Genomic DNA, 14,015 nt, shown 5'->3' with positions numbered 1-14,015 from the left:
TTACAACCATCACCACAGTTTATCTCCAAATTTTTTATTACTCCAACCAGACACTCTGTAATCATTAAGCAATAGTTCCCCTTTCTCTGTCTTTCCATCCTCCAGTAGACTCTCAACTACTTTCTGTTTAAATGAATTTGTCTACTCTAGATCTTTTATATAATTCAATTATATGTTTGTCATTTTGTGTCTGCTTTACTTGGCATAATATTTTCAAGGTTCATCTATGTTATAGCATGTGTCAGAACTTCATTCCTTTTTATGACTGAGTAATATTCCTTTGTATGTATATATGCAATCATTTTATTTACACATTTTGGATCTGATTGTATAAATCAGCCAATTTTGTTCTTCCTGTTCAAGATTGCCCTGGCTACTTTTGGTTCTTTCAATAAATATTAGAACCATCTTGTCTATTGTTACATAAATCCTGCCAGGATATTGATTGAAATTTTGAATTTGGAGATCAGTTAAAATCTTTACGATACCGAGTCATCTAATTTGTGAACATTTTGAATTGTGTCAGGTTATTTATTATATTTTTAAAATTGATGATGCTGACATTCTTATAATAGACCATTTACATGACATAAAATATTTAGGAACTAAAGTACCAATTTTATGACACTAAATTCAAAATGTATGCTTAAGTCTCTCTAATTCAAGCAAGTAGTCATTTTTTTTTAAATCCCTTTTTGGTTTCTTCCTTTAATGATTGCAAAACATTTGTGTAATGATATATGTATGTAACAAACCTGTACATTCTGCACTCTGGACATGTACCCCAGAACTTAAAGTATAATAAATTTTAAAAAATACAGACTTTTATGTATGGAGGGAAGGTGGTATCCCTGCAATTAAATTTTATAGCTACAAAACAATACAAATGAAATAATCCCTCATAAAAAGAGAACAAGGAGGAAGGATACCCAAAATGTTCTACAATATCCCGGTGCATCTTATCACAAAAAGAAAACAAAAATTATAATTGTAGGAAATATGGGATAACTATCTAAAATATACAATAGCAGCTTTGTGGATTGTGAGTCAAGGTTTTATATGTTGTACAACACAACAAAAAGTCAAATTTTTATGCTAGAAAATTAATACTAAGATTATGAACACCATCATGTAAAGACTTATATTGCTACATAATCAATAGTATCTTTTCCTATGCCAAAATCATAATTTTAATGCAATGTCTTTGCCATTAAATGCCACAAGATTTGGAATTTTATTCATTAGTCATATTAAAATTATTCAATCATTTTTTTCTCCACCCACATGCCTCTGTATCCCTGTCAGTTTAGATTTAGAGATACGAAGCAAATGATCAGTGCCAGATTTAGGTAAATACACAAGTTTTTTTAAAAGTAAAAAAAAAAAAATGGCTTGTAACACTGGCAGACAGTCTTCATCTTCATTAAACCTCAAGCTATTACTTATTACAGCCCTGTTCTTCATCCAGAGGCTAAAGTGGGTGATATAATTGGAACTAGCCAGTCATAGTTACTGGGACATGAATATGTCAATTCCTTAGCACACAGTTTCTCCAAATATATCCTAATATCATAATCGGTTGGCAGGTGCCTTTCTCCGTAGCTAACGCTAATATGCTGCATTCTGCATATCGAGCCAACTGACCACTTACTTTTGTACTTTTAAAGTTCATTGCTGAAGAGAGGAAACAGTGGGTGAAGATAATATAACTATTTCTTTAACGGAGTTGTGGACCATATAATGAGTTCATTGCAAGTGTGTTACCTTGCTTTGGCCTAGGTAGCTTCTCTTTAAGCAGAAATGGAAAGGGTTGCTTTAAACTGAATATGGTCATTAGCTTAAATTTATGGGTACTTTCATGCTATGAAGATTCACGAAGTGATATCCTCATTCTTGTCTAATACATAAGTACATAACTTAAACTTTTAGAGTCTTTAACGATAATACCGAGCCGCAAAGTGGGGATGTTGTTAAAGCTAGCCTCTGTGTTTCTCTCTGGGCATCTCATTCTATGATCTTCAAATACATTCCTGAATAAGTTGCTTTTAATATTTATCACTCTTCATATTTCTTTGTATTTTCTCTGAACATTTATGTGTGTGTAGAAGGCTCTCTCACCATCATTATCACTCTCTTCTTCTAAGTTTCTCACTCTTTTATGCTAATTTTCATCTATGAATTGACATAGTACTATGTTTATTATGGATCTACTTTTCTATATGCATGTTTGCCACTCTTTTTCTGCCCCAGTAGTTTATGTAACACATTCTTTTCGACTCTTCCCCGACCCTTTTATTTCATCTCCTTTCATGTCTTTTTAATTTTGTGTCCCCTCTCCTCATTCTTTATTGGTCTTTGTACATGTAGTAGATGGGTATTTTTTAACTACCCCCTTATTTAAAACCAAAATATGCTTTATCATTCTTTACCTTTGAATCATAATGTATGCTTCATTAATTTAAAAAGTGAAAAGATGGAACATTCATTTTGCAGGCTCAGGATTATTTAGGTAAAAGGAGCCTCATGAAAGTAAATCATTTTCACATCTTCTAGATTAGAACACTGAGTCCTAGAAAGGTTATGTGACTTATTTGAGACCATGTAGCTCTCTATTTAAATATAAAAGTGATTCCAAAATAAAGAGTGGGGTTTTAAACCTTTTGGTGATGCTCACGTGATTTTTATGTGGATAATACCCTAGAAAAAAAGAAAAAATATGGAATCTCATTTCATTCCATTGCTCCTTTAAATATAAAATTGTGTATTTATTTTCTTTTAAAAACCTATATGAGTTTTTGCTTTGCTTTTTGCCCTTTGGAGAACTAGATGCTGTTTTTTGAAATTACTTTCTAGAACCTTCTCTACTGTGGAACATTTATGATTGTGTAGTTGAGCAAAATATGTTTATGTTGTTTCATAATTATTTATAATCCTACTGTTTTTAATATCAAGTAATTTTACATGTAGTGTCTGTTATGCATTCCTATTAGTTTTAATAAATGTATTTTCATTTTGTTGAATAAATTTAAAATTTTCATTATATTTTACGTGTAAACAATAATTTACTATCTACACATAAAATACCATTAACAAGTAAAATATACTGTTTACATGTAAATGGTGAATTACTATTAATTTGTTACTGCCCAGACAGTATAAAATGGTGCACATAAAGAAAAAAGCATTTTGGGAAACAGTTAAGAAATTTTTCTGGAAAATGAATTTTAGTTAAGTGCATCTTTAAAAATCTTATTCACTTTACCTAGGAAAAAGGTAGGTTTACAAATGTAACATATATCACAAAGCTTTAATATGGGAACAATTTTTGTAATATTGATAATAATATGGGTATTATTTTCAAAATAAATGGCAAAATAAAAATTTGAAACTAAAAGTATAGTGCAACTCTTAGGACAAACTGTCTTCCACAATATACAGTTGGCTGTTATCTAAATTGCCAGAAATCTAGTTCATTTTGTATTAACCTCTAATCATATTGCCTCTAAATATGTATCTGAGAAGTAAACACGTTAGATTTTCATATGTATAAAGTAAATAAATGTTTAGTCTTTTTCCAGACATGTTTGCTGTGTAATGACAGTCATTATTAGTCATCAGTAAAAATTTGAATAGCAAAAAGGAGAAAATTAAATAAAGCTAGAGCTTGGCTTTCCTACTCCTTGCTAAAAAATGGACACTTTGTACAATCAATTTCCTATCACAAGATGATGACTAGTAGATTGTTGTAATAGCTGCCATTCAGTCTTGCCCTTAATGTGATTTTTTTTTTCAACCAAGAATAGAATCTTCACTGGTGATCTTACCATATTGACTGGTGTTTATGGAACCCTGAAAAAAAATGCTGTAAATAGGAATGATAATAATCATTATAGGAAATAATTTCTCTAGCTGGTCCCCTTCATAGCAGGGATCACATAGTTCCACTGAAGGTTTTGTGTGCTCATGATTTTCTCCCTTAAAGTGTATTTGTAACATAGTTAACACAGTGTTTAATTGTATAAATCTGTGAGCTAAAATGCTATTATATAAGAAAACGGTGTTCACTTGTTTATTGGGCGTATAGTCTGATAGTTCCTAGAAATCCATTATCTTGGATGTTTCCTTTATGTAAGTTCCTGGAAATCCATTATTTGGATGTTTTCTTTATGTAGTTAGTAATTACATCAAAGCAGTTATACATTCATTAAATTATTTATTCAACAGCTATCTAATGAAAGACTACTGTGTGCTACATTCTGTTCTAAGCATATCATAATCGCTTCCCACCCTTGCCTTATTTAAAGGACACACATAATTTTATAGTGCCTGGCATTATAAATATTCATATATCTAATTTATTGTTGCTAAATAGTTTGAGGCTGATGGTTGGGGGAAGGGAGTAGTAATTTAAAGTTTATAACATAAGCATCCTTGACTTTGCCTCCTGTAATTTGACACTGACATGAGGTTTATTACTAGGTTGTGTGTATGAGTACATCTCAATTTGCTCTGACAGTTCTGGTTTTTGCCTGTTATCCTATCATAATTTTTAATAGCTCCCTCTTTCATTGTCATGAGTATTCCACTTTAGAAGATAAAATATATAGAGAGGGTCACCCTAGTTATGAGAACAAACATCAGGCTTTTAGTGCTAGGCTTGGCCCAGTGCTCAATAACTGTTATTATCATTATTGCTTTTGTTTTTATCAGCAGCAGCATCGTCCTTGTCATCATCATCTACCCTCTTAATACTTTAGTTAAGCTGAGAATTTCGGCCTTTCCAGGAAACCTGATTTTCATTATCACAAAATTAATAACACTTCAATGACAATAAGCATGTAAGAAGATGTGATATATAACTTTCCAAATTATTGAAATGCTATGCTATATATGGAAAATTCTTTCTAACCATGTTTTTCCTCTACTCTCAAATCACAATTGTCAACACAGAGGAAGACTTCTATGACCAAATTTGTGGGGTTTATTTTCCCCCACACGTCAAACAGCCATCACTAGCTGGGTGTCATCTAATTCCATCCTGACACTATCTACCAAGAGATAGTGTCAAATCCCATAGATTGAGGGCTCAGTCCCCAGGACTGCCTCCTCCACCCTCACACACACCAGTCTCAAATCCAGGTGTCTGGACTTCTGACCCATGGGCTTCAGGTTGAGGTTCCCATGACCCCCTCTTTGGGTTCAATTAATTGGCTGGATCAGCTCACAGAACTCCAGAAAACACTTACTTTCATCTATTTATGATAAAGGATATTGCAATGGACACAGATGAAGAGATGCATAGGGTGAGGCATGGTAGAGGGGGGAAGGAGGAAAAAGTGCATGAAGCTTTCATGCCCTCCCTGAGTGCACCACCCTCTAGGAACCCCCACGTATTCAGCTACCCAGAAGCTCAATGGACTGTGTCCTCTGTTTTTTATGGAAGATTCGTGACATCAGCATTCCTTCCCCCAGGGTATGCGATGGGACCCTCTAATAGAAGGGTATCATGACCTATAATCTGAAAGGTGGGGAAACATTAGAGTGAAAGGAGAGCAGGAGGTCAGAGGCCTGCCCCTGAGACCCAACACACCCAACAATATCACAAAAGACTGTAACAAGGGCTATGGGTGTTATGAGCCAGGAACCTGAATAGAAACCAATATGTACCATAATACCACATAGGCAATGTCAAGAATATGGATCAGACACCTTACAAAGAAGGAAAAAGTAAACAGGAGTGGTGAGGAGGTAATTTACTGTAGGCATTAATGATGAGATTATGGATTATGGATTCCACCTGCTACCATCTATGTACTCTAATACCTACTCTGTCCACACCTCAATGATAACATCCATAAAATTCAGGGACTAATAGAGGACACCTCTATAGGTTGTGGTGAAAATTCAATGAAGTGGTACATGGGAAATGTGTAACACAATGTCTGGCATATTGTAATTCCTCAAAAAATGTGAATTTGAAAACAGTAGGTACGATACAAAAATAGAAGGATGCAAAGACCAAGCACAAAATTATCTCTGATTCTCACCTTCTCCAAATTCTTCAAAGTCTCACCTTCTCAATCAAACAGTCATAAATATGGCTCATGGGGAGAAAGCTGAACTATGTGCTGCTATTATGAATGCAACAGGCAAAGGAGAGGAGAGTTAGAGGCAGCAAGACAACGAAATGGCTCTTGTGGAAGGCACAGAGGGTTCTCAGCCAGTGCTCTCCCATGCCACTGATATCATTATTTTCATTTTCTACGACCAACTAGCATTTCAGCTAAAATGTGTTGGAAAATGATAGATTTTTCTCCTCACGTTGCCTACCAAGCCCAACAAATCCAGCGTTATTTTCAAACACCAGCAATTTCACTTTTAAAGTATGAACATAATTCAGATGACCTTTTAATTCTCAACATCATGTTTATCAATCGATTGGCCTGACTTTAACCCAGAAATCCAAGCAGAAAGCAGTTACACTTTCACACTGTTTCTCTATCCCTTCCCCCCACCTTTATTTTTGATATCATCTTCCTCCATTTTGGTAAAATGATGAAAAACCATTTGTAGCAAGTAACGTTGAAGCCAGATAATTTTCTATTAGGAAACCTCACCAAATACAAGAAAATTTATTCATTTCAGAATAATATTTTTTAAATGTAAACAAAAATCCAGCATACATTGTGAAGCACTGATACTTATGCAACAACTTGTTTCCATATTGAAACTTTATCTTTGCCACTATATACCTACTGAGGATGTATATCAAGCATATACATTTATCACTTAAGTATGCTGTGCCCCAGATTTTATTAAAAAGCTAATTTTCAACAAAAAATGGATTCAAATATTCTTGGCAATCTCTCCTCCCTGTTCGTGATGAATTTAAAATGCAGAGGGGTATAAATGATGATGAAAAGAGAAAGGAGGAAAACATTTCTTAACTCTGGACCTTTAGTGTAACATTTTAAAATAAGTCCTTTATTAGCACAAAGGTGTTTGCCTACAGCAATGAATTCTAGAAAGGAGAAGAAATGATATAATAAAAAGGGATTTTGCTCATGTAAAATGTTTTTCTTTCCTTTTGTTTCTGCAGTACCTTTACTTATTTAGCACCAATCCTGAGACTAGAGGGTGTTTCCTTTCTTTCTAATAATTTAATAACCATGAAATGATATTAAATGGACGCTTTCATATGCCAACTCCTTAAACTGAGGTTGAATAAGGAACAAAGATGAAAGGCCATATTTAAGAACACATATTGTAAATTCTAATCCAGTTTCATTTATTATATCACCTGCGAAGCCAATATGTAATACAAAAATAAAATAACAGGGCAATTTTTATTAAAAATCAAAATCATACCAGAAATCTTTCTGTCAAATCTTTATACTCATACATCAAGATGTGAGTTTATTTATGTAGCTAAAAATATTTAATACTGAATGATGACTACTATATTGAAGTCAGCTGACCCCTAGTGCTTCAAACTCTAGGAATGGGATACCAAATGCTGGGTTGGTTATGTATTCCATTTTTGTTGTAGACCACGTGCCAGGGCTTATAACAGATCTGTAATGGGTTTCTTACCTTTTATTGTGTAGAAAATGGATGTTAGATTAGACCTGGGGCCAGTGATCCATGGAACCCCAGATTTGCAAGAAAGAGTTTATCACCATTTGATGTTATTTCTGTCTCGTGATAGCTGAGAAGGATGAGCTAGATTATCTGATAGTAAGCTGAATGCCAAAATCAGCATTCTCCTCATTTATCCACCTTATAGTTCAGGGCAAGGCCACTCTATGGGTAACAAAAGGGCTGATAAGGGCCTGATGGAGAAGCTTTGTTTTTCTGCCTTTTAATTGGCTTGCTGATATTAGAACTAATTACAAGAGATTGAAGAGAGCATTTCATTGTTTGTTGCTAGAGAAAATCAGTTTTGCTGTAGAAATGAAAGCATTTGAGCTGAATGTTGCACTTATAATTTGTGAACATTTTCAGATATCACCAGGACAAGTATAGTCCCTCTTTGGCATGGCTGGCTGAGTGTGGAGGGGAAGACATGGACCAGAAAATAGGCCAGAAACCAAAGTCATCACAAGGGTATTTCGGGAAAATTCTATTTGTTCTGATTGTTTCAATCTGCAGGCAACTTGTAACTGATGCTCGTAACTCAAATACAGTCTAAATTTTTTTTTTTTTATGAAAGTGATGCATCTGACTGTGATGTGGGTGACATCAACAGTTTTGAATAAGACAGTAGTTCTTGGACTTACTGAAACTTTTATAAAAGAATGAACATTCTGAACTCAATTGCAATGTAAGTGACTATCATGAAGATAGCTTTCTGCTGTTACTATGGCTGTTGTGACAAATTTTAGACCATTGCAATTATCTCCTAGAGGTTGCTTTATTGTTTTAGTTTTATCAGTGATGTGTATTTTTCTGTTAGAATCATTGAGATGCTTGTTAAGGAAGAGATATTAATTAGGATTCAGGTGCTATATAGGCTTTTATTCATTGGAAACAAAAGACAACACACAAAACAAAAAAAAAAAATAGAAAAGACACTTCATGTGTAAGATTTTATACCGTTTGGGAGCAGACAAAAACTATGTTGAGTACTAAAATAATTAAGAAAGATGGTGAGGTCAGGTGCAGTGGCTCACACCTGTAGTACCAGCAGTTTGGGAGGCCGAGGAGGGCAGATCATTTGAGGTCAGAGTTCGAGACAAGCCTGGCCAACATGGTGAAACCCCGTCTCTACTAAAAATACAAAAATTAGCTGGGCCTGAAGGCAGGCACTTATAATCCCAGCTACTTAGGAGGCCGAGGCAGGATCATTGCTTGAATCTGGGAAGCAGAGTTTGCAGTGAACGGAAGTGAATGGAAATCACGCCACTGCACTCCAGCCTGGGCAACAGAGTGAGACACTGTTTCAAAAAAAAAAAAAAAGTAAAAAAAGAAAGATGTTGATATTAACATGTTCAAGTGTTTATGCTGAAACTAGAATACAGTATGATTAAATTATCATTTCTACTTTGGGTGAGGGATGAGTTTTCTTAATGATACTCCTTTCAAATGTCTCAGTTCACATGTGGTTAATTCCCAAAGGGAACTCAAATATTCTAATGGTTTGTGTAATGAGTGTCACCATTCTACTTTCTCATTCTCCATGCCTCATCTCAGTTCTGGAAAGATCACTAAGCTTACAGTTAATAATTCAGTCTAGACCCAGGTTCACCACTCACTAACTCATAACTATGGGCCACTTTTTAAAATCTCTTAGCACCTCTAGTTCCTCATTTCTCCAACAGTGATGCATTATGAAGCTTGTTTGCTCATCTCCCAGGGTCTAGTGAGGAACTTAGAGACACAATATATACTATCATACTTTATTATGAGGAGTTAAATTGTGGTTACTGATACAAAGTGGGTACCATAAAATCCTAACACCAGTGGTAAGGGGAAAAGATCTATGTGCCATCACATAGAGCAGAACTTCTCAAACTTTAATGTACAGGAGGTCCTTGAATAATATCATTTCCTTTAATATCACTGTTATAATATTGGCAAGGAAAGAAAATGCTTCTCAGCCAGGGGGCCACTGTCTGTGTGGGGTTTGCATGGTTTTCTCATGTCTCTGTGGGTTCCCTTCTCGTACTCTGGTTTTCTCCCACATCCCAAACTGTGTACGTTAGGTGAATTGGTGTGTCTACATTGTCCCTATGTGAGTATTTATGTGTTTATGACTGTGTCCTGTGATAGAATAGGCATGTCTGCCAAGGTTAGTTTCTGTCTGGTGCTCTGAGCTTCCAGGATGGGCTCTGGCCTCCCATGTTCCTGAGCTGGAATATGTGGCTTGGAAAATGAGTGACTGAATTAATATAAATTATTGTAAAATAAAAATTCATATACTATCCAATAATCATAAAGATGCATGACAATAATTGATGCTCTTAAAATGTGCTCAGTGAGCTGCCATATTGGTTCTTGTTTGTTTTTGAACTTTGTGGTGAGAGAAGGCAATTCTGGCAATTTTTGCTTTGCAAACATTTGTTCCTTGAATGAACGACCACCACTACAACCACTGTCACTCACTGATTCACCAAAACCTGGGTAAATAATTTTCCTACTGGTTTTTATTAATCTTTCTAAAGTGGATGTATATCTCACATTTATTTCACGGTTTATTAGAAGAGCTTGGGGTCTTTATTTAGATGTTTGGTCATGTTCTGTGACCACAAGTATGCAGTAGGAACTTAATTCTTGTTTATCAATTAGCCTATGGTAAGATTGGCTTCATTATATGTCATTTTGCCAAAGTCCCAGTTTCCAAGAATCTATCAACAATATTAATTGATGACTTACTGAAACAAGAATCACCTTGGGATCTTATTAAAATCACTACTGATTCAGTGGGTCTTGCATAGGACTTGAGATTCTGCATTCCCCCCTAATTTCAATATGCTGATGCCTTGGCCCCCTTGGTCTACATCTTAAATAGTAGGAATATAGAGTAGCTGTCAAGAGTCTGTATAGGAGTTGACCACCATCCCCATTCATTGGAATGCATACAGTGTATTCTGAGATACTGGAAAGGCCTTTGCCAAAAGATTTTTCCTCTTGGTATTTATGAAGCACATTCATTCAACCACAGAAGATACATATCAACTTTGACAAAAAATATGAACACATTCAAATTGTGTATACCTTCAAAACATAGATCTCTGGGGGTTCATAACCCGTGTATGACTTTCCCACAGAACCACTCAATTCTTTTTCTCCACCTCTCTTTCTCAAACCTCTTTCTCCACCATATATTGTATATTGAAAGAAGCTCACCTCCACCTACTTTACTCTTCAGGCTTTCTTCTCAACTATCTTCTAGATACATTTAACCAGTGGGAGGCATTGGCAGGAGATTGGAAAGCAGGAGAAGGGAAGATTTCAGAGTATTTCTTTCTCTTCTTCATTGCTTTGGGCAACGGCTGGTACAAAGTGGCCAAAAAACACTAGCTATGATTAGGTCTTCTAATAACGATCTTCTAAAATACCTTTTTCAGTGGTTACCCACATTTGTTTGTCATGAATATCTCTTCAGATATCTTTGCAAATAATTGAGCCTGACTTTAGATACTCATTCAAAATCAGAATCAGTAATTTTAGGATTTAGGACTTTGGCATTACTTAAGAACTTTTAACTACCAAGCCTAACTCCCATTTCTGGCTTTCCCCTATATATCAGGTATGTAACTTACCACAATATTGTAAAATTTGCAATACTGTTATATAACAAATCAACCTAAAACTTATTGACTTAAAATTACAACCATTTATAATTGCACCCAGTCTACGGGTCAGTTGAGCTGTTGTATTGTTCTGCCTCACTCAGCTAATGGGTGGGCTAGTGGCTGGCCTATCTAGCATAATAAGCTCAGCTGGGATGATTCACCTCTGCTCCATATAGTCTCTCCTCCTTCAACGAGCTCTCCTGGGCTTGTTCTCATGTAAGAAACAGGATTCTAATAGAGAAAGCTGAAGGGAACAAGGCTTCTTTAAGCTTAAGCTTAGAACTGGCTCACTCATTTCTAACACATCCTATTAACCAAAGCAAATCATAATGCAGGCCCATATTCAAGGATTAGGGAAATAGATTACAACTCCTGATGGTAGGAACTTTAAAAGTCACATTGCAAAACGATGTCCATGCAGAGAGGTCATCAGTGCAATCTACCACACCTTGTATTCTATTAAGTTTCTCACCCCCTCTCACAAGTAAGGTATTCAGTTAAGATGCATTCCTATGTATTCATATTTCTAATCAACGTATCCTGACTCTCATGTAATATTAGCATAGTATCAATATTCTCAAAAGCCAGTAGTGTAGAGGGTCACAAATATCCTCACAGATACTTTATGCAAAATCCTAGGAGGGTAGAAACAGAGTACATTTGTTTATTTATACATTCAATATTTACTGTTTCCAATATAGTAATATGCTAAGGAATGAGGATAAAGTTATGAAAAAGACAGAAACTTGTCTTGATGGATCTTACATTTGGAGGGGGACAAACATTAACATGGATGATATAATTACAAATGCAGCTGTTATCATTGTCTTTTTAGATTTCTCATGTTGTAGACTGAGCTACTGTAATAAAAATACCCCACATTTCAATGTTTTCAACAATATAGATATGTGTATCTTTCCCACGTAAAGTCCAGCTTAGGTACATAGTCTCTGCTCTAAAAAGGAACACAGGCTGGCAAGGTGTCTACGCTATTCTCAGTATATTACTGCATTTAAAAATCTCCATGTTGCTCCCATAAATATCCATGCAATCTCTTTCTTATCAAGAAAACATACACTGCCTTCCCAAGAGAGAACAGTCAAGGTCTCATTCACTTACTACATCCAGCTAAAAGTCCATGCATTGTCTTCTCCATCAGATCCACATATACTTTCTCATGGTCCAGTGTGACCTGTAAAGTAAGAGTCAAGCTATCTGCTCCTACCACAACCAAATCTCTCTTTTTAATTTTTTAAAAAAATTTTTTGGATATATTGTAGATGTATATATTTATGGGGTACTTGAGGTGTTTTGATAACAGGCATGTAATGTATAATAATCATATCATGGAAAACGGGGCATCCATCCCCTCAAGCATTATTCTTTTGTGTTAAAACAATCCAATTATACTCTTATTTATTTTTAAATGTACAATTACATTATTTTGATGATAGTTACCCTGTTTGTGCTATCAGATACTGGGTGTTATTCATTTTTTCTAATTATTTTTATACCCATTAACCATCCCACTTCCCTCTCACCTACTTCTCCACCATTCTTCCCAGCCTTTAGTAACCATCTTTCTACTCTCTATCTCCATGAGTTCCATTGTTTTGATTTTTAGATCCTGCAAATAAGTGAGAACATGAGATGTTTTTCTGTGCCTGGGTTTTTTTGCTTAATATAATGACCTCCATTTCCATCCATGTTGTTGCAGATGACAGGATCTCAGTCTTTTTTATGGCAAAATAGTACTCCATTTGTGTATATATATCACATTTTCTTTATCCATTCATTTGTTGACAGACACTTAAATTTCTTCCAAACCTTGCCTATTGTGAATAGAGCCGCAGTAAACATATGAGTGCAGATATTTCTCCAGTATACTAACTTTCTTTGTTTGGGTATAAAGCCAGCAGTGGGATTGCTGGATCACAGGGTAGCTCTATTTTTAGTTTTTTGAGGAACCTCCACACTGTTCCCTGTAATGGTTATACTAATTTATATTCCAATCAACAGTGGACAAGAGTTCCCTTTTCTCCACATTCTCTCCAGTACAGCCACAAAGACAGCAGTAAGTGCTGAACCACCTATGCAAGACCTAGAGTAGACTATAAATCTACTACTTCTTTCCCTCTCCACACCCCCATTCCCACCACTCCATTCTGAGTTTTCAGATGTAAGCTAAGAAAAATGATTTAATAAAGCTTTTTGAAGTCTGGGATGAGAAAAAAAAATGCTTTTTTTATGTAATCCGCCATCAGCATAATAATTGCTTAGTTCAAATTGTGGTGATGCAAACAAGCACAGCAAGAGAACGTAGAACAGGGAGATCTGACACAGTCCAGAAGTGGAGGGAATGGTTGTTTGAGATAATTATTGGAGAAGATACTGTGATTTAGTTTCAAGGCAAAGCTCACTTGAGTTCTCTAGTTCTGGATACACTTATCGAAAAATTCTTACCCAAACAAATGTCTCAGCAATAAGAGAAGCCTTTCCCGAAATTCCTAATTTTTTTTTTTTCCCCAAATTCTTCCTCTGGACTGGATGTTGACCTTGTCTTTGACTTATTCTTCACCACAACTCAGAGTCATTACGTTAATCTTGAAAGAGACAGGCCACTACCTCCACTAAAAATTTACATAATTGTTTTTGTACAATTTGGTGCTAATTAAAATGTGAAAGGAATCGTGATGATATCGGTAAATGTAGTAAGGT

At 35.3% G+C, this 14,015-nt stretch overlaps 1 protein-coding gene across 11 annotated transcripts in view; it reads left to right on the top strand.

Annotated features, from left to right (window-relative positions):
* The window catches only part of DMD (dystrophin), a 2,654,855-nt gene that overhangs the window by 1,826,753 nt on the left and 814,087 nt on the right, over window positions 1-14,015 (top strand). The window lies entirely within an intron of this gene.

This window comes from Saimiri boliviensis, chromosome X, assembly GCF_048565385.1.
Source record: "Saimiri boliviensis isolate mSaiBol1 chromosome X, mSaiBol1.pri, whole genome shotgun sequence".
NCBI classification, from domain to species: domain Eukaryota; kingdom Metazoa; phylum Chordata; class Mammalia; order Primates; family Cebidae; genus Saimiri; species Saimiri boliviensis.
The sequence above is the reverse complement of the archived record's forward strand: the minus strand, read 5'-3'. Positions and strand labels throughout refer to the sequence as shown.